The sequence below is a fragment of the Pyrgilauda ruficollis genome, unplaced genomic scaffold, assembly GCF_017590135.1.
Source record: "Pyrgilauda ruficollis isolate IOZ18807 unplaced genomic scaffold, ASM1759013v1 scaffold6, whole genome shotgun sequence".
Lineage (NCBI taxonomy): Eukaryota > Metazoa > Chordata > Aves > Passeriformes > Passeridae > Pyrgilauda > Pyrgilauda ruficollis.
Genome location: NW_024527710.1, coordinates 8,806,430 through 8,830,964, shown reverse-complemented (window position 1 = coordinate 8,830,964; position 24,535 = coordinate 8,806,430). Strand labels below are relative to the sequence as shown.

Genomic DNA, 24,535 nt, shown 5'->3' with positions numbered 1-24,535 from the left:
GAAGTAAACTAAACTTTGAACCATGCTTTCAAGAAAAGGTAAACTTAGCCACAGCACAATTCACTTCATTCTCTGGAACTTCAGCAACATTCAGGGTTTTCACTCAACATGTAAGATATCCAGAGTTGTTTCCAGAACTCTGAAAATAGAACCCATGGGCAACACTCATCCACAACCAGCACCGCCGGTGTTTGCCAAGTCTGGGGACCACAGCAACACCAAGCCTACTCTTTTGGTTTAAATTACTTTGATCTCATTTGCATTCCCTCTTTATATCTGAAGGAACAGACATAGCTTTAGGTCTTCCTGCAAAAAGGTCTTGCTGTAGCACTACAGAATTAAGGACAAAGGAATACCAACTCAGTTCAACAGGACAGTATCTGTCCTACTTACAATTCCCAGGAGGAAACCAGGGATGTACTCGGGGAATAGAGCTGTCCACTCCCACCTTATCTGTGGACTGTGGTTTTAACCTTGAGCCTATATTTAAATTGAGGGCTCATATTAAGCAGCAGTGGGCACTCCCAACCTCAGGACATCAGCGTCCTCGGCAGCAGAAGGTACAACACGTCTGTGTTCATTTCCAGGTGTGCTTTAATTACTGCTATTACCAGCAGCCAGGGAAGGGCTGCAAGGCAGATACTCTTCAAAGAGAAAAGGCAGAGAAGGGCAGCAGAGATTACCCCAGCAACTGTAAATACTTTGCCATCTGCAGAGTCACTGGAATTAACTAACAATTTTGAAAATGCTCATTTATTCCCTGGCCACACCATGCACACAGGCACCTATGCTGACCATACTCCTATGGTATCCTCAGCATCTCCACACCTGCCTGATCACACAAAGTAAATACAAAGAAATGTAAGTGGAGGCACACTCATGGGTGGAGCAAAGGCTCATCTATACATAAAAACAAACAATAGTTCAACTGACTGGTTTTTTTATCTGAATGTAAACAGAATCACACAAAGAAAGTAAATCTTGCTTGCTCTTGCTGTAAGACTACAAGAGAATTATGTAGTATGGCAAAGGAAAGTAAATTTCTTAAGAGCCTAGCTGAAAGTCCAAGCCCTGCACAGAAGGCAGGCTGAAGCACACCAGAGTACAAGACACCCAGCCACAGAAAGGGGTCCTGCAGAGACGATGATTTCCAATCAATTAGGTCATTGTATAATGGACACAGCTGCCAGCGTCTGCTCTCAGTGATGCCAGGAAGCAGTAGAGGGTTTGGAATCAACACCAGATCTCTAGGCGGTGCTAGGGACTGCACTGAAAATGCACATGGGCTTTGAAAAAAAAGGTATTTGAATTCTGAAAAATTCTACAGTATGTTACCAGGATCAACAAAATCAGTAAAAAAAGGTCAAGGCGATTCAGCATTTTGGAAAAAACCCACTTTGGTCTCTGTCCTGGCCATGAATGCCAAGTGCTCTCTGCCAAGCCAGGATACTCAAAAAGATGCTTCCCTACCCCATGCTTGGAGGCAGAAGGAGCTGGGGAAGGTGTCATGGCCAGGGCAGCTCCAGGGACATCCAGAGGGGTGAGAGCTCCTGGACCATTAAGGGAAGCCTTGCTTCTGCTGCCAAAATTAGGACATGTTAGAAAACTGATTTTCAGAGACTCTCCTGGTTCTCAGCAGGGATCCGGGGTTTTTCTCTTCACTGGACATGACTTGCTCTGATCTGACTCAGCTTTTGGAAGACAGCGAAAAGCCCTGACTTCCAAACAAGTAAGTTTAACAGATCTTCTGTGCTTCAAAGCAGGTGGGTTAAGCTACAAAGAATTATTCATTCTCCATAGTTACTGGCCACTGCCATTCCTTTAACAGTGGGATACCCATCTAACACATACAGACATCAACAGACATTAATTTAATCCACAGGTCCCTCTGCCCCTGGATAAAAGGCCAACTTTAACCCTATGCTACTGCCGGAAGGACAAGAAAAGCTCTGGAGGTGCAATGGAAAGAACTTGTTTCTCCACCTGAAAGCACCCATAATTAGGAAGTGATGGATGTCGCCAGTAAAAGTGAGTGATGTTTTTCAGGAGGTCTCTCATCTGTAACTGCACTGTTTTCAGATAAAATAACCCTTTCTGTCAGGCAGTGTCAGGAATGTCTACAGCCAATCAGTCACTGCTATTCAGAAAAAAATATGACATTTTTGTCATACCATCTGTAGTGTACATTGTATCAGCCCTTCTTCATTGTGTGCCTCATCAGTCAGGGTCACCACCCTGGCAACACTAATAACTGGTGCTCCTGAGATAAACAGATAAATTGAAATTTTCAAAAACCTCAATCCCACTGCACGTGTTACAGAACTCCTTTTGAACAAAACACCTTTTACAAGAGCATAAAATCATATTTGCCATCTGGAGCTAATTACTATCAAGCAGAACTCAGGAGAAAGACCTGCTCACCACTCCTGCATGCTGGCCTACAAAGCGGAACCACCACAAGAAATAGCTTGGAAGGAAGTCAACAAGATAAGCAGGATCATTTCCAACTCGGACACTATAAAATTTCACACTGTAACAACTTCATTTACAAGCCTTTGACAAACATTAAACAAGGAGAACAAATATCTAACACAATTAACCAAGATTACACATATGGCCTGAAGTCTATGCCACCGTGCAAGTGGAGAGATTGTCCCAACAGGGAAAATGGGGCAGCTCTGTAACTGTGTGACCCTACAGACTTTCTCAGCATCACAAAAAATAACCAGTCTGGAGTGCCACAGCTCTGAACAAAGTACTGCCTTGTCAGCTTTAGAGCACCGCTTCAAAATCAAAACAAAACCAAAAACACCATCAACATGATTAAGGAAATGGGACAGATGAGCTAGACAGACCCACAGTCTTTGGGAATTCTTTATGTGATCCCTGTCAAGCAGCCTGGCTATGTTTTTAACATAACTCTGATTAAATCAGACCTTGACAGAAAACTAAGTATCAATTTTGCAATATTCTAATAATTGCATATAATTCATGCAACAATTCATGCAACAGATGACCACTCTGACGATAACACACTCTCTTTTCTACAGGTCACCTTACAAAATTCGATAGAGCTTGAGAGTTAACGTTTCATTACCTAAAAAACCATTCTTGATCTTTAAACACGGCCAATGTATATTAATATTTAACCACTGCATGTTAGAGATTACATATCACTATTACAAGCTCACAGCTATTACTTTTGCAAAACACAAAGAAAAAAATAGATCCTGATGTCACTGATCACATGTTTTCTATTTATTGTGAAGGGAAATAATCAGCTTCTCTGATTAGGTACAAGTTTATTATATTATAAGGCAACAATTTCCTTCAAGCACCCAATCCAATCCACGTGCTTGACACAAACGTTTCTTAAAGGCTATGAATTTAAACACCTGTGCCCTAGAAAATACACTGGTGCTTCTAACAAAGAAAATGCTGAAGCATAGAAGAAATTTAAACATTTGATTACATTGTTTCCTCTTGACAGGTGATTGCGAAAACAAACATTTTTGTGTTATTAAGAGACACTAAGGGAAGCAATCCCAGTATTACCTGGCCCTTCTGAACTGCTGGTTACCTGGAGAAGCACTGCCACTCACCTGAGACAGATATCATTCAAAAATTTCATCCTCTAAACATAAGGAGGAAGGAAATAGATTATTCAAACTCTGAATAAAGCACATAGGAAAGGACCTCAGCATGTCCAAATCCATGCCCAAAGCAGCAACAACTGTGAAGTCAGACCGTGCTGTCCAGAGCCTTGCCCAGCTTATTTCTGAATACCTTCTAAAATGGAAGCACTACAAGCTCTCTGGACTCTTGCTCAGTGCTCTTTCACACTGAAGCTGAGCTAGAGGAACTCTCCTTGCTGCACCCTGTGCACTTTCCCTCTTTTCCTTTCACTGCACTCCCTCTGTCTAACCTGGATACTGCCATCACCCCACTCACCTGCCCGGGGTGGGTGACCATGCTCTGACCCTCCCTCCCCCCACGCTTGGGAAACACTGCTCCCCTGGACCTCACTCACACCATCTCCTGCTCCAGTCCCCAGGCACCCCCAGTCTTCTGCCTGATTCATCTGGTTTTGGCACCTTGCTTGACTTGCCTTCCTCATACCTGTGACCACCAGTGGGATTCAAGCTTCCCCATAAACTAGGACCACCTCTTGTCCATCCCTTGGCTGAGATGGCAACTGACCACTTGGCTTCCTCACCCACAGGCTGGTCAGACCCAGCTCCAACAACACCCACTCCTCATCCTAGTCCTCAGCTACAGCCAGCGCACATTCCGTGATGCACCGTCCTTGCAGCTGGACACAGCACCACAGCTGGGGCCCCAGCAGCACTGACAGCAGCACCATTACCTTTGATTACAGTCCTGGGCATCCACTCCAGGCACAGCTTGTCCTTTCTGCAACTGTCAGCTTGTGCACAGCTGGTGATCCTGTGCCTGTCCCAAAGCAGTCTTCCTGCGCTGTGCAGCCCTGCCACGTCCTCACCACTTTGTATTTCCTCATTTCAACTCATTAAGTTGTAAGCTGCAGATTTCCACATGGCTTTTCAATCTACCATAGCCATTTAACTCTGAACTATGCTTCACCGTGCTTGAGCACCTCTCAGTCTGGACTTACTTGCAGATTTAGTTAGTATTCCCTTGTCCACACCAGTAAAGAGAACAGCAAATAAAGCTCAGCCCAAGACAAACATGGGTGTATTCACATGCCTCATGCCATCTCCCTTCTTCTTCTGATTTTCACAATAAATTATGGGTAACTGCACTTCAAACATGGTCCTTAAACAATTATTTGTTTACCATATTATTAAATACATATATTTCCTTATTCCCAAGAAATGTCACGACGTTTTATACTAAACTATTGAAGTCAAGGTAACAAGGTACTGATATCCCAGAGTCCTTATTTTCTGATCCTCCAGATTCCCAGAAACTGATTAAAAATTTTGCTTCAATTCTCCAAGCACTGCAACTAGACTAACTAGTCTGTAATCCCCTGGATCTCCCTTTTTCAAACTGAGGTAATGCCATTGCCCTTTTCAGTCCTTCAGGACCTCTCCTAGCCTTCCCAATTTCTAAAAGATAATTGTAAATGGTTCAAAGGTTGCTTGGCTAGCTGCTGATGTACCCTAGGGCAAATTTCATCAGGCTCTGCCTATTTGAATACACCTATCTTATCTCCTTTTTCTGATCTATCCTTTTTCTACTCTGCACTTTACTCCTATCACCTTGTTTAAATTAATTTAATGTGAAGACACGCTCAAGCAATACAATAACTACATGATATCCATTTAATATTTTATCTTTCAGCTATAACATTAGCAAAAAAACCCAACTCCACACTATTCATGTACTATGACTATGGCCTTTTGGAGATAGAGAAGAACATTTAGGAAGACTGGTCTGAGCTAGACTGAAAACTGCAAATGGTTTAGAGCAACCCTCAAGCTGGGGTGTCTGAAGGGAAAACACTAAGAAATGTCAATAAACTTTTTGTGCAGGAAGATTTAAAGAGAAATTTGAACTGTATTTTAGAAAGGACTCTATCAATTACTACATCAGCCTGCTTTGGTTTTATAAGTTAAAAGAAAGAAAAATAATCCAACACTTCCCCAGTCGATAAAACATTTGATAATCAAATGCACAATTTCCTCTTGATTGCCTAAGTTATCCAGCACTGATCATTGCCAGGGGTAGTGTACTGAATTAGACTGACCACTGGTCCAAACCAGCACAGCAAGTCCCACTCCTCCATGAACACAGACAGGCACCTTGAAGCACATTCAATTTTAATGCATCCATCCACCTGTTCTAGCCATAATTTACCTTTCATCAGTTGGAAATTACCATCTCATGGCTGAGACGTGGCAAGACCTTACGGGATCACTGCTAGTCTGCTTCCATGCAAAGCAAAACAGACAACCTCAGATCATCCTCTGTGATTCCTATTTTGTTTTTCAGCAAAATGAACTAGACATGGTTGTGTGCTGTTACCACATTTCAGCTGAAGAACAGTAACTTAAACTGCTTCATTTCCATCCTCAAAGACACATCAAGGCTCTGTTCTGTGATCCCCTAGGCAGAAGATGCAATGTTAATGGAGATTCTGGCTGTCGCTTTTAAAAGCAGTTAGTGATTTGAATGCCTCAATTTCTAGTGTACCCAACTTGAAATATTTTACAAGGTCAAATTTTCAAGAAATGATGAACACTCAAAAACTGCTGGGCAGACAATCTCACCCCACTTGGTGTCTAAATCCAGAATCCATTTTACCTGGTATTTCTACAGAAAATCCTTTTGCAAAACTAAAACCCTAGTACTAGTTAAAAGAAGGGGGAAAATAATTATCTTTTGACAGCTGTGATGAAAATGCAACAAATCCCTGCATTTTTCCAGTTACACAAAATACAGCAGCCTAGCCTTGAATATGAATCTATGAGTATTTTCTTCCAGAGTGATACACTGAAAACCCTCTCTCACAAAATACTATAATCAGCTTTCAGTGAAACCTGCTTTACTGGACATAATATAAAGCTTGATTTCCAACACTGTCAGGACAGAGAACCTACCCCATATTTCCAATCCATATATTGCTGGTACTTGTCCCTACTGCAAATGCCACCATCAGTAATCCCTGTCTTGCTGCCTGCCTCCCCTGAAAAACGGATTATAATTAGGAGAATCCCTGGATCTCATCCTTGAGTTAACGATGAATAAAAACAAGGTACAAATAGAGAGAACAGTCAGAACAGTAAAATACTGGTAGTCTCTGCTGCTGTTCCTTATTTCACTAGTGGAAAAATTCAGACTCTATTTTAGTCAGAGGAGCTTGATGTCATGCAATTGTTCAGTCACAGCTCAGCAAACCTCATTATTTCAGGCCTCTTTAGAAATCCTGAGTTTTGCCCCAGAGTAGGATGGGACGCGTATCCACTTGCTGTGCGCTGTGCCCCAGGAATGGCACAGCTGGTGCTCGTGCCCAGCACAGCCCCGGGAGCTGGCACAGGCACCAGGAACCCCAGCAGAGTCACAACTCCGTGCTTTTTAATCCATCACCCCGCTGGGCTCTACTTCAAACCCACGGTTTAACCAATACTGGCGGGTTTCAGCCAAGCCTATGCTGATAGTAGACAGAACGAAACCAAGTTAATTAGAGTTAAATGTAGCCTCAAAGGAGATCTCAGCACCAAAACTCCTTATGCACATTAACTCATATAGCATGTATTTTTAATGAGTTCAGCACTTGTCTCGAGTTTAGGAAACACACACATGGGGTGGCAGCTATTCAAAGCCGTTGCGCCAGAGCACGAGCAAGTGCTGACTCTGCAAGATGACAAGGTTACGTTGCCAGTTATGGAGATTCTACCTTTATTGCACAACCCTCAGATACCTAAATTTAAATTAAACAGGTGAAGTGACAACACAAAAGCCACCTACCAATATATTCATCATAAAATATAAAAAGGAAATGAAAAAGGCCAGAGGGCTAAAGCTCATGTTCAATTCTGCAAATATGGTTAAATCATGTAACATCTCCAGCATCTCCTGAGCCTTTTTTTCATAAATAAACTTCTGAAAATATGTATCCCTGTAGACAGCTAAAGCAAACACCTTCAAAGCAGAAGGGAATTTTACAAGCGCAAATTTGGAGCTTTAAACCCCACCCTTCCATCCCCACATGCAGTCTCCAACACTGATCATGTGAAGCCAGGTAAATGGCCAGTAGCTGTGCCCTTTGGGTTCCAAGACATTGAAGCAATCTACTTATTTGTGAGATAAAACAACTTGCAAAGACTGTTAAGTCCAAAAAATACATAGTCACGTATAAATAAGCCTGAACTATGCCCACAAATTCTGCCAATGCCCTTTTGAGCCCGTCATTTAAGTATAGCCAGAAAACACTGTTCACTGGATTACAATGAAAAGTAAGGGCTAACTCACTGTTTTGCATTAATTATAAGTATGTTCCAGCCAATATGGCATTAACACACAATTAAATCACTTTGAATCATGTAAGTTTTGCGCCAACATTCTGTAAAAATATGTAACCTCTATTACAGAAAATAACCCTTCAATTAGAATATGGTATCATACCACATTTTCCAAAATGTAAATAAACTAAAGAATAAACATGTTCTAATTATTATAAGAGGACAATGTGACCCAATGACAACATTTTTACACTTTCAAGTCAGAATGAAAAAAACCAATCATGTAGAAGCCTCAGTTTCAACTGCAACTCCAGGGGTAATGCTGCTTGTATAAAAATCCCCCAAACCATGATCACACAGATATTACAATATTTCACTAGCAATAGTCAGTTCAAATGAAAAATCTAAATTTTTTTTTCTTTTAATCTTTTCAGGCATTATTCACTTTAATAAATTCCTTAACTTCAAGACTGTAACATTCAAACGGATAGGTATTTTTGTATATCCCTGAAAATGCAACCATACAACAATTTTGGTTTAAATGAATGACAAAAGACTGCTTTTGAGACAGAGTATTGTCTCTAAAGTCCTGAAAACTTAATCTGTATTCTGCTAATCTAGGTTACAGTTTATCTTCAGGGGTTCTCCTGTAACATCATTCCTTGATGCTTTAGATTCAGCCTGATGTGATTTAAAAGGCTTCCTTTTCTTTTTTCACCCATTCATCCACTTCGTTCCCAGGCTCTCTGTCCCCTCCTCCCAAATCACTACTAAGGAAATTATTTTAAAAGAAAACCCTACAGATAAACCATGACCTAGAACAGGGAGATTCTGCCCAATTTATGTTCCAGAAAGTTGATTTACTTTAGAAGATATTACTGCATGCCACTCAAACTGTACTTTCAGCCACATTTTTTATTGACTGAGTCTGTCATCTTTTCTTTCCTGAAACCTGAGTTTACTTTAAGAATGACAGACGACCTTCTCAGGGTCAGCTGAAAGCATTCATAACTGCACACACCAGGAAAGAAGTGCTGTAAAACTTGAGATGCCCTCAAGGACAGCTGTTTTGCAGAGGAGCTGCACGACCAAGCTGCCATCTCAGCTCCCCTCTAATGTCACTTCTCCTGGTTTAGCTCTGTCACCACATAGTGCCCTCCCAGGGGGGTGGCCATCTCCAAACTAAGCTCTAGGATGCTTCCAAACACAATACAAAACAAAATGCAGATGATCAGTTAAGAAATGTGAACTTAAGATGACAGATGCTACCCTAATTCAGATACTGGCCAGGTTTGCAGCTCGCCGAGTCTGCCCATCACTGGGATACGCTCAGCCCTGCTGCCCACTGCCAGCCTGGCTTCATGCTGACAGCTCCATGGGACAGGCGAGCCTGCAAGGAAGCTGGTGGACAACAGGGAATCTGACCTGTCTGCACCTCTGCTTACTCAGCACCTGTTCACGTCCCATCCCCTGAGCTAAGGGAGAAGGGGCTCCAGTACTCCAACTCTGTTCTTCAGTGGGCACAGCAGCCCTGAGCCTTCCTGCTCACCCTCCTGCCCGCACCCAAATGCAACCACGCCAACCCAGGCTCACCTCTGAGGAAAACCAAGCATGCCATACACCACAGCAACACATCCTGCCCTGCCCTGCTGCCCTGCAAGGGTTCTGAAAGCCCTCCTGTTGCATTGTCTCTGCATAACCTCTGAGGCAACACATGCCAAACCCTGAGCATCATCTCCAACTGCCCCTGCCCAGCCCAGCACCAGGTGCTGGCAGGATCTCTCTCACAAGGCTGAGCCCAAAGGCCCTGCAGCATCTTCCTCCCCACCCCAGGACCACATCAGGAGTGCTTTCAAACACACACACACACATACCTACAATTTGTGCTTCCATCTCCACTTAAGCAGCAACACCAGTTCTGATGTTAGAAAAATCTTGCTTGTTTCAAGCATCAGCACCTTAGCTAATGAATTTGTGCTACTCTTCCACACCCAACAAATACTGGGCTGAGTGACATATAGCCTAATTGACTGTTAAGGTCACTGGTCAGCTCTTTAATTTTATTTAGGACACTTTGAGACAGCTCATGAGTCATTAGGGCCTTATTCTTGGAGACACAAGGACACGTAATACACACTAATAAAGAGCACAAATGTGATCTAGTAAGTGTATTTTACAGATTGTGAAATTAGAAAGATGGCATTAGGTATTTCTTTCCAATGTTGTATTTTTAATAATTTTGATGATTTTAACATACATAAAAATATTTGTCAGAGTCTGCTGGTGTATTTCCAACTTGTAACACTTCCGTAACTCTAAGAAAATTCTTTAAGTAGTAAAAGTCACATTTTAAATATCATCTTGAATAGAAAAAAGGACTCAAGGGAGACCTAACTTAAAAATTCCTTACTTAAAAGGGGAAACTGAGACATTTTTCAAGCTGTTATTCATGATATTTGATTTTATGATCTAAATTGTAATTCAGAGCACACACGTGTCAGGAACTTTGCAATACTTTTGAAAGGGATCAGCATCACTAATCAGGCACTGAAACCCAATTTCTGGGAGAATCTGGGAGCTTAAACCTGAACATTTTAGCTGGCTTGGAAAGATCTTTGAAAAATAAAGTTAAACAGTAATTATACATAAGTGTGCTTGAGAAACTTTACACCTGTCTTGACATGAATCAGATCTTTGCATGGATGATGAAATTCTTGGCATTGCTTTAGGTGATTGGGATGGCATTAGCTTAGGCAGGGTAAGAATTCAACAGCCACAAGCCTAGACAGGTAGGATAAAGGAGTTACTGACTCAAAAAGGCACGGCAGCTTATCTGTGGAAGTCTAAACATGCTAATCATTTAACATAAACAGATCTGCTGATATTTTTAGAAAGGAATTTCAACTCATAAGTAACAATGTTAAAAAAAGGACACCAGTATCCCTAATCATATTTTCCACAGGTCCTCTCAGCTCCTTGCAGATTTACTGCTACTAAAACTCAGACAAGGGAAGGGAAAAGAAAAAAACAAATAAGTAGAAAGACAAAGAAAGAAAAAAAGCCAGGGACAGGTAGCTGGGTATGGGATTAGGACAATAACGAACTTGTTGGCAATCAGTGTTTGACTGCTGGCTATGCTACAAGACTCCTGCAACCTTTGTCTCCCGCTGCCTCAGTTCCCAGTCTGTAAAACCAAGTGATAATATTTCCTTACCTCACAGGAACGTTCTCAGAATAAATCCATAAATGCCTGGAAGACACTGAGACACCACTGTGACAGAGGCCATAAAAATACCTAGGGGAAAAACAAACAACATAAGAATAAGTGTCAGAAGTGACCAAAACAGCAGAGACATTAAGAGATTAAAGGTACAGCAAAGATTACAACTTTGCTTAATGACATGAATTCTCCACCCTGGGGAAGAAGCAGTTCAGTTCAGCACATATTCCCATACAACACCTTTAAAACCATGACATCAAGGGACAATTTCCCCTTTTCTCCTTGTACATGACACAATCATGATAATCCACCACCAGATGCAAGCAGGAAAGATGTTTACAGTTCATTAGCTCAGCCCTCTACAACAGGTATCACATCCAAGAACCCAATCACAGCAACAAAGCCCCATATATTGACAGTGCTCTTCCTCAGCCTCCACATCCAATTCTAACTGCAGGGCTGAGCTCCTTCAGTAGTTAAAAAAACTTTCAGCCTAACACTTATTCCTGAACAGCTTTTATCCATTTGTTTTCTTGCCAACATTGATCCAGCAGCTTACACAGCTTTTCCCTATCCCTGAAGTTTATTTCCCTGACAATAAAAAATGAATTACACCACCTCCCTGTCAGGGCTCATTTGCCCACCCAAATCAAGCAAGTTCTTATCACCCCACATCAGCATCTTCTGCCCAACCCCATCCTTGAGGCCTGCTGTCACCTTGCAACTGCCCAAACATATGTTTCTCCAGCATTTTCAGCTGGGAACCCTCTCCATCCCAACCAGCGCAGAGCAGAAGCTTCTCTCCTAATGCCTTCTAAGGTTATGACCCAGCATGCCATCACCATGGAGGTATGTCCCACTTTGACTGCTCTGGGTCTCAAACCCTTTTTGAAAGACACCCTGACCTTTCACAGCACTGACCATGCCTCCTACCTGTCTCACCTCTAAGCCGTCAGGGCACTGCTCTGTGCAGCCAGGGACATCACAGGGATCATGCATGGTCTCCCTAAAAACATACCTCCTATCTTCAGTGTCAAATCAACCCACAGCTGATGGCTTGAGCTCAACTCCACCGCTAAGCATCCTTTAACATGAGCCAAATGACTACAGCCCTCAGAAGGATAAGTGATTCAAAATTATGCAAATGCACAGAATACATTATTTAGTCTTTATCATTTACAAAGTACGCGTTTTGTAAACAGCTTCAGCCCTCTTAAGGAGAGTGTGACAGTGCCCTGAAATTTGGGTGTCTGATGGTTGCTGCATCATGCACTGATCATCACAGCCTTGGTGGGAGAGGGTTAGCTGCAGCTCTGAGGTGGGACAAGAGGCTTGAACAGCCTGCCTGCCCAGTGGCCCCTGTGCTCAGAGATACCTCCACCTACCCCCTCATATACACAAGCCCTTGGAGATTCTCCCTCATCCCCTCAACAACTCAGCTGACCAGGACAAGAAAAATCCCCGCAGTTTTTTCCATTTCTGAGGGGAGAGGGCAGTTCCTTTCCTCCTGGCACTTTGTGTGGAACCAGCTCAGGAGCTGCTTGGACAAGCACTGGAGCTGGTAGGAGGGGAACAGCAACCTCCCCCCTCTTGCTGGCAGCTTGCCCACAGATCAGACTGGGATGTATTGGAAATCTCAGCCCAGGGAACCAGAATACACTCACCTTACCAAGGACTCGGATCCATTTAAAACTATGCTCTAATAACCTTCACAAATAAATATATTATGCAATTTATGTTATGCAGCATTGACTTCAATGACTCTGTAGCAGTGCTTACACTACTATATTTACTTCTGGCACACACTGGCAGCCTTTGCTGTAATTATTCTGAGCGTGCTCCTGTTCTAAACCCGGAGGTCTTACCCTGCCAGTATCTATGCACAATGCTCCTCGGTATGTTTTCCATAACTTTGACCACACTGTCCTTCTTTCTTCTATCTCTGCAAACTCCTTTATCTAGAACATGTCATGAATTTTTCCTCCTTTCACAGCATGAAAGGATTTTATACCCCAGCACCAGATCACCAACTTCCACCTTCAGCTCAGGAGAGAATTTTAGACAAGCACCCTAGCACCTCCTGCCAGGCTCCCTGAAATTTGAAGAAAGCTCTCTTTCAGGCATGCACACATCCACCTTGATGCCCATGGCACAGATCAGCATACTAAATAAACAGAAAAGAGATTACAGAGATTTGTTTTCTCCCTTCCCCCAGACTAACAGGATGACCATTTCAGTACTGGCTCTTTCCACTCCCTTTATCAGTCTTTGCTGCAGAAATGGTAGTTGCATCTGAGTGGAATCCATCCAGCAGTAAGTGGCTTGTTAATTCCCAGGACACGTTGCATACAGAGAAGGATACTTAAGCTACTTAAAAAGCAACCCTTTATTAAATGCATAAAAATGCTTGAAATTTCTGTAAGCCAACACTTTAAATTAATGACTTCATTTAAATATATCAGTCTCTGCTGCTAATTGTTATACTGCTTTTTATGCATCCTTTTAAATGTACTCCTTGGAAACCCTATAGAATTTGCTATAGTTCTAACACACAGTTGCAGTCATTCATGGTACACATTCATGTATTTCACTAGAAACTTCTTTCTCCCAAAAGCTTAAGTAGCTTTTTTCATCTGTGTAACAGGAGCAGCTCAACTATTCTCAGCTACACCACAGTGACACTACTGCTAGACCAGGAAGTGGAAACACGTCACTTAGAAAAAACCAAACAACCAAAACAAAAACAAACAAACAAAAAAACCCAACCAAAAAAAAAACCCAAAAAACCTCTTTTACATTGAAACTATTAATATGGAGCAAAGAAAATAATTTTATGATGTTAGAAAATACTCTCTGTCATATTAAGCAGTGTTTAATAAGCAATTGAGCATTCCTGGAAATCCCTGCCACAAGAGGATCTGTGCACACTGAAGTGATCACTTCTGCTCTGAATTTCTTTGTGTCTATTTGTCTGACAGGTATATTTAAAATTTTACACTGATTCAGTTTTGGATGTCTTAACTGACATCCAAACTGACTCCTTTATAAAGGAGACGTTCTGCTTATACAGGGAAGGGGCATATAAACATTAGATACTTGATGCTGAGGATAAAACATGAACAAAAAAAAAATTAATCAGCAGTGATAAAAGTGGTGATGGCAGTTCACCGGAGAGAATCTCTACTGTGCAGCATGCTGCAGTCTCCATCTGCTAACTGAGGCTGCTGGAGGCCTCAAATGATGAAAGAGTGACCGTACCAACAGGATTTTAGCACACTGAAGAACATACAGCTTCCCTCCTCCCACCAGTTAAACTCCAGGCCATCAGGAGCAGTGGGGAGGCTGCCAAGGGTAAGTGCCATGCTGCACATCCCCTGCAGCACCCTGAACAAGAGCCCAGCACCTCCAGCTGCACCTGGACACCTCTGCTGCTGAAAACATGAGCACAACCTCCACAGGTTTTGCCAGTTTCCATGTGCCAAGCCAGGAATATTTTCCAGAACTCTTCAAGGCAGAGTTTTCAATCTATGAGACAGTGTTTACTGAACAGACAACACCAGCAATGATGAGCTTCCTATGCAGCATCAACAACAGCAAGGAATTTCTCATCTCTTGGTAAGCTCCCATGCTGGCTGACGCTGCAAGAGGCACTGCAAGGGGCCAAGAAAAGCCACAACTTATCACAAGAAAATGGCAAACTGTGAAAAACCTGCATCACAAGGTTACCTGCCTCGGCACAGCTTCAACAGAGCTCCATAAATACCTCAGTCTAACAGTGACAGAGGTTAAAAACCTATTATCTTTCCCAAATGACAGTCTGAACACATGTTCAATAGAACACCCCGCCTCACCAAGCTACAAAGCAGATTCTGCTTTTTCAGTTCAACAAATACAAACCACAGGGAGCTTTTTAAATGAAAGCATTACAAAGATTATATTAGGCAAGTCTGATCTACTGTAAAACACTCATACACAACATTAAGAGGTAGAACAACCTTTAACACCTGCTTTCTCTTCAAACATAGCACTACTTCTGTGCATGGTTTGGCTCTTAATGGGATGAATTCTCAAGCTAATTTATATGGCTTACTCCACCAGCAAAGAATACTTCAAGTGTTTGGGATCTAGTGCTCCACTAACACTGAACTGGTGAGAATATTCTTTTAAGAGTGTGTACTCCACAGTGTTGCTCAGCCAGCTGCTGCCCTGTGGGACGGATCCACACAGAGGAGAATATTTTCACCCTGTGTGAAATGTTGTGACACAAGAGGAGGTGCAGCAGCTGAAAAAGCATTGCATGATCCAAGCAGTGCTGAAAGTCATCATCATAAATATTCACAAGCAGACAGAATTGTTTTCTTACTAACAGCACATTGTTATTCACAAATATTAATTCATTTCTAAATACCACCTGTTACTCAGCCCTCCCTCTGCCATGTGACATGGGCTCCATGGCTGGCTTGCAGACTGTCCACACTGCTCAGGGATTTAATGATGTTTCAACTTCCAGAGCTCACTCAGCTACTGGGAGGAGAGGAAGGGAATAATTACTTACTTATGTCTTTCTCTGCTGACCTCTCTGGTGGATGAAACGAGCAGCTTTAATGGCCTCTGACAAGAGGCTGGTCCAGTCCTTAGACAGGAAGGATGACAACTGCACTAGGTCTTTGGCGTGGAGAATGATTTTAAAGATCCAAACTTCAAAGATCTCAGTGAGGGGAGAGCTCAATCTCAAAACTTCTCTTCCCAATGGAGGGAAGAAAGCTGCTAATGCAGCCACTCACATTTCCAGTGATCACTCACATTTCAGACAGAGCTGAGGCACAGGAATTGCCTGTCACATCCTACAGTATAAATAAACTGCAGACTGCCAGGAGGAAAGCTGTTACAAACCTTGGCAATTTTCTTTGGGTTTCTTTAGATCACTTCTTCAAAGGATCTCTCTGTAGTAAGAGGTACAGGTGCAGACAGCCAGCCAATATGGGATTCCTCTTCCTCCCCACCAGCAACAACCTCCTCCTAATTATGTGCATCACAGATAACAAGAGAAAGTTGGGCAGAGAGCACTGATGGAACTGGGCAGAGCACGGATAAAATGCACAAGTTAGGAGTACACTTAAGGTTGAAGTGACACAGTTAAATGATGAAGTACTGTCTTGTTTTCTACAAACTCTGGATGGAAGATCCCTCAGACCTTTCAAACACACCCCTCCTGCTCAGTGTCCAGCTGAGAGACAGTCAGGGAGGATGAGCTTACCTTGATGAATTCAAATTAATACAAAAAAAGAATAGAACTATTTTGAGCCTGAGGCTCAAACTTAGGCTCACTGGAAGAGATGAACCTGAAGCATTCTCCTCACAGATTCCAGCTGAAAGACTCAAGCTCTGAAATGCACCATTTGGCGTTTCCAATACCTCAGGAAGCAGCGCTGCCTTTTCAGTGCAAATGTAGCACGAAGGTTGTTATCCCACAGCTGCCAGACTCAATACCAAGGCACAGACACAAACCTGTACGTTTTCCAGGGAGGAGATACAATCTATTCAATACACTTCCCTGTAATGTCAGATTTTTCTTACCAGCATGATTTCACTGGTACAACCCAATCAGAATACTTCTGAAGCGGTGTTTAAGATCTTGTGCACCAGGCTATCAGCTCTACAGAACAACTAGAGTAGAAGAGCTAATAAATTTCAGATTTTAGATGAAAAGTCAGAGCAGTTTTTGCTGGAAAACATAACTGCAGGACAATTTAACCTTGTTAAATTGCTAAATATGGAATGGGGAATGCAGTCAGGGCTTGATATCCTCAAACTCCTAATAGAAAAAAATTTCTGCCATAGTTCCTGCAGACAGCAATAACCCAGGACTATCAGGATTTTCTCAGAGTTTGGACAGCCTCACATTCAAGTCTCGAAGATTATAAAACTGGAAAGTGGGTGGGCAAGGAGCATACGCAGACACAGAGAGTCATTTTTCCAGTGACTGACAAACACGGTACTCAATTTCTTAGGGACTTGAAGGGCTGGAGCTGAAGTTAAGCTTCACTAGAGCTATATTTAGTTCTGCACAAATACAAATTAGGAAACACTTTCTTCCCAGTTACTAATGCAGTGTGACAGGAAACAATTATTTGCTCAGTGTCTAATGTTACCTTTGGTGACTATCTAGTTCACAGAAGTTGTATATTGTATAATAAAGAATCAAGCTGATATTCTGCAAATCAGTGAGAAAACTTATTTAAGAAGATGAAGAAGCATTTGATTTGAACACATCTGAGCTATACTGGTCTTAGCTATGCAGACAGAGTTAGTACTGAGGCATCTTCTGCTTTGATAATAAACAAAGTCAGTTTGTTTTCCAAATTCTACATCAATTTATTCAAGAACTCTGCAGATATCTAAAGAATATCATGGTTCCCCTAAAGTGTAAAACAGAGCTGGGCACAAGGACAGAACAATTAAAATAAAAATAAAATTCATCTTTTATAATTTCAAGTGCCAGTTTCTCTCTATGAAAAATCCAATTCTGTGTCACAAGGGAGCTCTCAGCTCAGCTATTGCTTCAGTCTTCAATCTCTACAAAACACAAAAGACAACACAAAGCATGATTCACATGAAGGGCTAGTTAGACCTTGGCAAACCAAGCCACAATTGTATAGTGGAGTCTCACGTGCTTCAGAAGGGCTCAAAAGGCTGCACTCAAGAAATCCCAGGCATGTGGCTGAGAAGAAACCCTGCTCCTGCCTACTACTGCGAGAATGTCCACTAACAGGCTTGGAGTTTCTAAGCCATCCAACACAGCATCCTTACACACAAAGCAAGTTAGAAAGAATACAACACTACTTCACAGACATGTCATTTCTTCTGGCAGCACTGGGCAAATACTTGCAGGGCTCTTTGCTATAGTGAGTCACATGAGTATTTCTAGAGCTGAAGGAGATAACATTTCATGTTTGGCTTAACTAAGACCCAGGATAACCAGAAAGATGCCCCGAGTATCAGCATTCTGATGACCTTTTCAGTTCCAGATCCCTTTGAGATGGAAGGCAGACAAGCCCTTGGCACAGTCCAAAAAAATCATCAATTGCCCAGGTTTCTTCAGCCAAAGCTGGACTACTGAAACATATACCTGTCTTTGCCTAACCATCCACAGCTTTTTTCTGGGGAAAAAAAAATGGGGGGCGAGCTGATAAACATTTGATTTCTTGGTATTGTCTTTTAAAACATTATCAGTTATTTTGATAGTAGGTTCTTGGAGCAGGTCAAACCTGGAAACAGGAGAGTTCTGGGCACAAAGCAAACAAACCTCTCAACATAAGGCAAAACATTCCTTGAGAGATTCTGAACAATCTCTCTTGCCTCCAAGTGCCAGGTATGACTAAGTTTGATGAGTAAGTTACAAGAATTTCCAGGGAGAAATGACACCACTACTCCCACTTGTACAAAATCTAGGAACATTGTTTATGTGCTCTATCTTCTTTGAGAATCCCGTGGCAAGGGGGAAAATTCATGCTTCACCCTGGGCAACCCAAGGTTTGACCAGGAATTTTACTTTAGATGCCCATAAGGTCCCTGCCTATGTTTTACTTGCTACATGTTTACTGTAACAAGGTAATTCTACAGTGCTTCCTATATTGATCAGCAAAACCCATGTGGAGTCAAAGACTTGTCTATACTGCTGGAGGGAGGGGGGCTAAATTTTTTCAGATACATCCCACTGGCACACTAGTATTTTATCCAAGCACCGCTGTGCATCTCACCCCCATTTCCGATAGCGTCAAAGGAGTGGGAACAATCACGGATCTGCATGACTTGGGTAGAGGTGCACATCAATATTCAGCCCACAGATCTTGCTAGTACCAAAGGGCAGCACCTACGTCATCCTGCTCAGAGATGTACCAGATTGAAGACCTTCCTCTATTTCAGCAGCACTGACACTGCCAGGCTGGCAGACCAACACACGCGCGAGCCTGATGGAACAACAAGTGGCTGGAGCTCTTCAGGGAGCTGATGGAAGGTAAGTGCTTTTTCTCCCTACTCCGGCACATGTTATTCCTGTACATGTAACACTGCAGAGCAACACTCTCTGTGACTAAACCGCAATAGTTGTTGTCAATGTTTACTGAAGTGACCAGATTGGACTTTCAGCATCAAGCACACGTAAGGTCATGCTCACCTTCTAGTTTCCTAGAATCTTTTAAGTTGTTGTATGACTCTATACTGCTCCTTGACTGTTCTCTCAAAAGACAGAATGCAAAGCAAAACAAGGCTCTAGCTTGGAACAAGATGAACAGTTACTCTGGAAGAGACTAATTTTCACTAGAAATCTCATTTCACACCTTTTCTCACTCCTCCAAAGAGTCATACACTTGCCCTCTTCATCACAGTGCTAAAATAATCAGGAGGAAAAGTAGGTACCTCCTTTCTGATATAGTTTCCCATGTTGTACCTCCTCTCCCCTCCTCAGAGTATTGAGCTTTTAGACAAATGTGTAATATGAACAGAATCCTGAAGAGTGTAACAGAGGTTTACAGAATGAGGAAACACAGATGACTGGCATACAAATTATTATTAGCTACTAAGTAATCAAAGGTATAAAGACACATATTTCAAGAATTATGAGTAGCTAATTACTAGTAATTAGGATTAGAATTACATTTTTAAGAAATTCACTATTATACATCAGCCTACTGTATCTTTTCTTGCATATAGAATAACTGGTACTAGAGAGGACGGATTTCTTTTCATCCGAAGTATTCCCCAAACAGTCACCTCAACCTTGGAATCTGCCAAGAATAAACCAGAAGGAGTATTTCATGCCACACACAAGATCTCAAAATCTCAGCTTTCTACATTGTGTAAGCCAGTTATACTGTTTTCCCAGAAAAACCTGTGCCGATTCCCACCTAGCTTAGAAAAAAGAAAAAGAACAGAATGGTTACTGCCACTTTGTCCAGGATGGGCTAGAAAGGAGCACACTCCAAGCACTTCTCAGTGGTTCTCCACCTACTCTTTTGCAAGTTTTAATTCTACATCAAGCAGACTCCTGCACAGAACTGACTTTAAGGGACTCTAGAGAACTTCGAAAGGTTTTAGAACAAGAGAAATGCACACAGTTATTCAGTCAACACCAGAAGAGCAGAACAGCTCTAGCACTGGGGTGCAGAAATGAAGAGATGTGAACAACTACATTACAAACAAATTCCTTAAGAGTGACACCAACAGGACAGACAGCATGAAGTCAGGACTAGGATTGTTCTTTTGAGGATTAATGGCTCTCAGCTTCCTTTGCTTGCCCAGTGGTGTACTCCACAGGACAGCAAATTCTCGCTGTAATGGAAAAAACCCTTGTGTTTTAAGAAATGTTAGAAAAATAATGCAATACAATGGATGGCTTGATTCTTGATTGGTTTTAATCCATCACAACTCACTGAATGAGACCAAGCTCACATCAGCATTTGGTGCAATGCGTCCTCCATTGCACCAAAGAGATGCTGTTTATCTGTCTCTCACAAGGCTTTTGACACAAAGCTTGAGGACACAAAGAATGCATTAACATTGGAGAGTCAGCAGCAATGTCCAAACCAGTAATCTGCTACCAGCAACCCCCAATCTATCTATAATCAATCTTTAACACCTTTATGAAACATACCAGGCTTTTTTCTTTCACATCCTCTAAAAGGGTAACAAAAATCAGAAACAGCATTAGTCCACACAAACCAAGAGGTTTTTCGTGTTTTCCAGAGGTGTTTTCCTTTCAGAGCAGCAATGCTGCCATCCCAGACAGGAGCAGGAATTCCAACAGTCATTACATTGGAACATCCAACCCCTACCAAAGGTGAGATGCAGCTTAAAATTGAAATACAGGCGTCTAAAGTGAACACAGATTAACACATTTACTCTATCACACATTCATTACTACAGAGCATCTATCATAGATGCATATTAAATGTGGATGAATACACTCATGAAGTCTAGACAAGCATATTTTCAATTAAAAAACAGCTTTCCCCACTCCCAAACCAAAATTATCATAAATTATAATCCCCAATGAGTGATCTCCTATAACAGAAAGTATTAAAATAAAGAACACTTTAAAAAGTTATTTACAATACAAACACTCTAGTTTTATGCTTAGTAAAATAAGCCAAAATTCTGTCTCAGAAATGCCTGTATTTCAATTTTATATGTGTGAATAAAGAACCAAAATTTGAATATACTGATAATAGCAAAATAAATGCATCACATATCTATTTTGCCTTACAATTTCACATCTATAGGATCATGTACTGAAATGCCAACACTACAACATGGATTCCCACATTACTTATAGTGGCTGCATCACCACTACATGTTCAGATGGATGGTTAACAGCAACAATGGCCACCTTTGGATAGTCTGAGTTCTTATTTCTTGTAAATACAAATACAAGGAATCCTAATTTCTTTTGATCCTTACGCTTATCCACATGCTTACATAAGTGACACAGAATAAAAGAAACTCTCAGATATATGGATTTCTCTTTTCACATGGTTAAGGACTTTTCCTTGAGAAGCAAAATAAATGCTTATTTTAAATATATACTTTTAAAATGCCCTAACATACTTAATAAAAACTAGGTGTATGTTCCTAAAGCATTACAACTTATTTTATATATTTGTAAATAGGCATAAAATTAAAATTAATGTACCAAAAGTATTTGAATTTAATATATGTTAAAAAAACCCTACATCTGCTTGCCATGTGTTCAAGAAAGGCAAATCAGCAGGTTAAACAGTGGAAATTAAGGCACTAAACCAACTCTAAATAATGATTGACCTTTTGACTGATGCAGAAATAGCTTTTTTTCCTAATTTCAGTTTATCCAGTTAATTCAATTCAAAGACTTGTTTTGCTCAAAAGAAGAAATCAATTAACAAATAACATAGCATGAAGTTTTGTTTTTGTTAGCCAATCTAAACATTTAGAGCAAGAGGATGAAATCTACCATTTACAAAATTTTCTGGGGCCAAAACTACTTTCCAGTCACTATTTAGAATTAATACAATAACTATTTTACAACTTGAAAGCCCTCCCTTACCAATCCAAAAAGCAAAATGCCCTGTTGCTTTTGATCTGCATACCAAAGAAATTAAAGAAAAACTTAGTTAACTACTCAATATTGTTTCATGAATTTTAACTGAATTCAAATTTTGACATCAATACAACTATATATTCAGCACACAATATTAAATAACTATTTTACTACCAAAAATATGAAGTACTTGGATGCTTATTTGGCATAGCCAGACAATTATAACATATGCTTAGAAGGCTGACAAAAGGTGCTACCTTACTGCAAAAGCTCTACTTAGCAGTAAAAATCAAGGCAATCTAATAATTACCAAACTACTAATAATTAACCTCCCCTTTGAGAAATGTAACAAAGTAAGATCAAAGGAACCAATTTACTTCAAAGTTTCTGCTTGATTTACATCAACATTTAAATCATGTTTCAGAGAATGAGATATTTATTACAAAGTAGCAAAAAAAAAAAAGTGGAAAGATTTAATGAACTTTGACAATGTTCTCTATTTTTAGCATCATACCAAAATCACCATATTTGGCAGAAATACTCATGAAGGTCCTTGAGCTATCCTATTGGTTTTGCAGCTGATAGCTTTTAATTTTTGAATACTCAGATGGGATAAAACTCAAGAGTGAGTTATTTTACAATTACTTGGGAGCTGGGAAGGCTGGGGTGCTTGAACAGATTTCAGCATATCCCTATCCATGCTGGGATTGTGCTCCTGCTGGTGAATTGAAGCCTTCTAAGTACTCCTCATCCTGCACCGACAAGGAACATCTGAATGATACTTCAGAGCCTGCAGTGGGATTAAGCAAAACATCCCAGAGCTCCAACACTATCTCCTACTGATGAGGGAGAGAAAGGAGTGAGGACAACTTCTTATCACTGTCATGGTATTTTTCCTTTATTACAAGAATTAAAGAATTATGAGAAACGTACAAAGTTAATGTAGACAAATGATATTTTTTTATCTCACTAGTATTTTAATTAAAACCTTTTGTCATGTCTGCTAAGCAAGTTCAAAGTATTGCAATGCAGTAGCAGTGGTAACGCAGAAGTCTTGTTAAGCTTGGAGAAAAGAAATGTTTTCAACTTTTACAAAATCAGCAGCCGTAATTACTAGAGGAATAAATCAAATTTATAGCAGGCAAACACAGGACATAATAATTTTTTTTGTGTGGCCATAAATGAGTTTGTTTTTGTTGCAATGCGATAAAGTTTAACATTTTCTGCATGTCAGACAGACTATTTTGATAATACTCTTTACATTTCCTCCTTATTAAAGAGATGAAAAATTTACTATTAAGATATTCAAGTCATCACAATACATCTTGTTAGTGAATAAGCTTCAGCAAAACCTTGAAGTACTTTTTCCTAAACTCATTAACACAATAAAGGCGTAGCCAGAGTTCTTACTTCAGTATTAGACAATATTTTGTTCTTGCAAAATATCAAGACGCAGAATTCAGCAAATTATAGCAAATCAGTTGTTGTGGGTTTGTTTTTTAGGTTTTTTTTTTAACTCTGAATGCTGCAACACGGGAGACAAAAGCAGTTTTGTTTCATTATATACAAAGATCTTTTTTTCAATTTAACTGAACTCTAGACAAAAAAGTTGGCTTTTTATTTTTAATCATACCATACACTACCCCTGCTATTTAAAAGTATTTTTTCATCTCCACTTTCACTACTAGCCGTTTGTGAAGAACAATTTCTGATTGCTAGGCTATTTTTCATTTGCCTACCTCTATTCACAAAAAGAAGGAAGCATGTAAAATGGCACATTTGATAGACTTTAAAAACTTGAATAGCTTGCATATGTAAACTGATTACAGTTTGCAAAACCTGAAAGTAATGTTACCAAAACATGGGCTTACTTCAGCAAACAATGACACTGCTAACCACGAAAAATCTCCAGCACTCACTGGCATCAAACTACAGTAGCACACCATGAACACAAGTGATTTGTTCTTTGCTTGAATGTCAGTTTTGAAGAGTAAATATTGTACATGCACACACACACACACGTGTATGCATTTGAGCACATATACAAAGGTTGCCCACAACCAAATAAACCTGTAGCTCCTCCTTGAAAAAAGCATTTTTATGAGACTGCCTAGCTCAAGTCAGCAAAATAGTTTGCAACAAGTTATTCAAGAGGTCTTCATTTACTAATTTCAGTTTCTCCTTGATGTGGTCTGAAAAATTACAATGGAAAGATACAGCATTAAATAGTGCAGGTAGACTGTCACCTCCAGCGAGGGACAGCTGAGCGATGCCACCACAACGGGAAGGACGGAT

The 24,535-nt window shown here is 40.8% G+C and overlaps 1 protein-coding gene across 1 annotated transcript in view; it reads right to left on the bottom strand.

Moving 5' to 3' along the window:
• PTPRF (protein tyrosine phosphatase receptor type F) overlaps nucleotides 1-24,535 on the bottom strand; it is a 376,714-nt gene that overhangs the window by 275,788 nt on the left and 76,391 nt on the right. The window contains exon 2 of the mRNA XM_041483344.1: nucleotides 11,161-11,241. The gene's annotated coding sequence lies outside the window, so the exon portion shown is untranslated. The remainder of the gene's footprint in view (nucleotides 1-11,160; nucleotides 11,242-24,535) is intronic.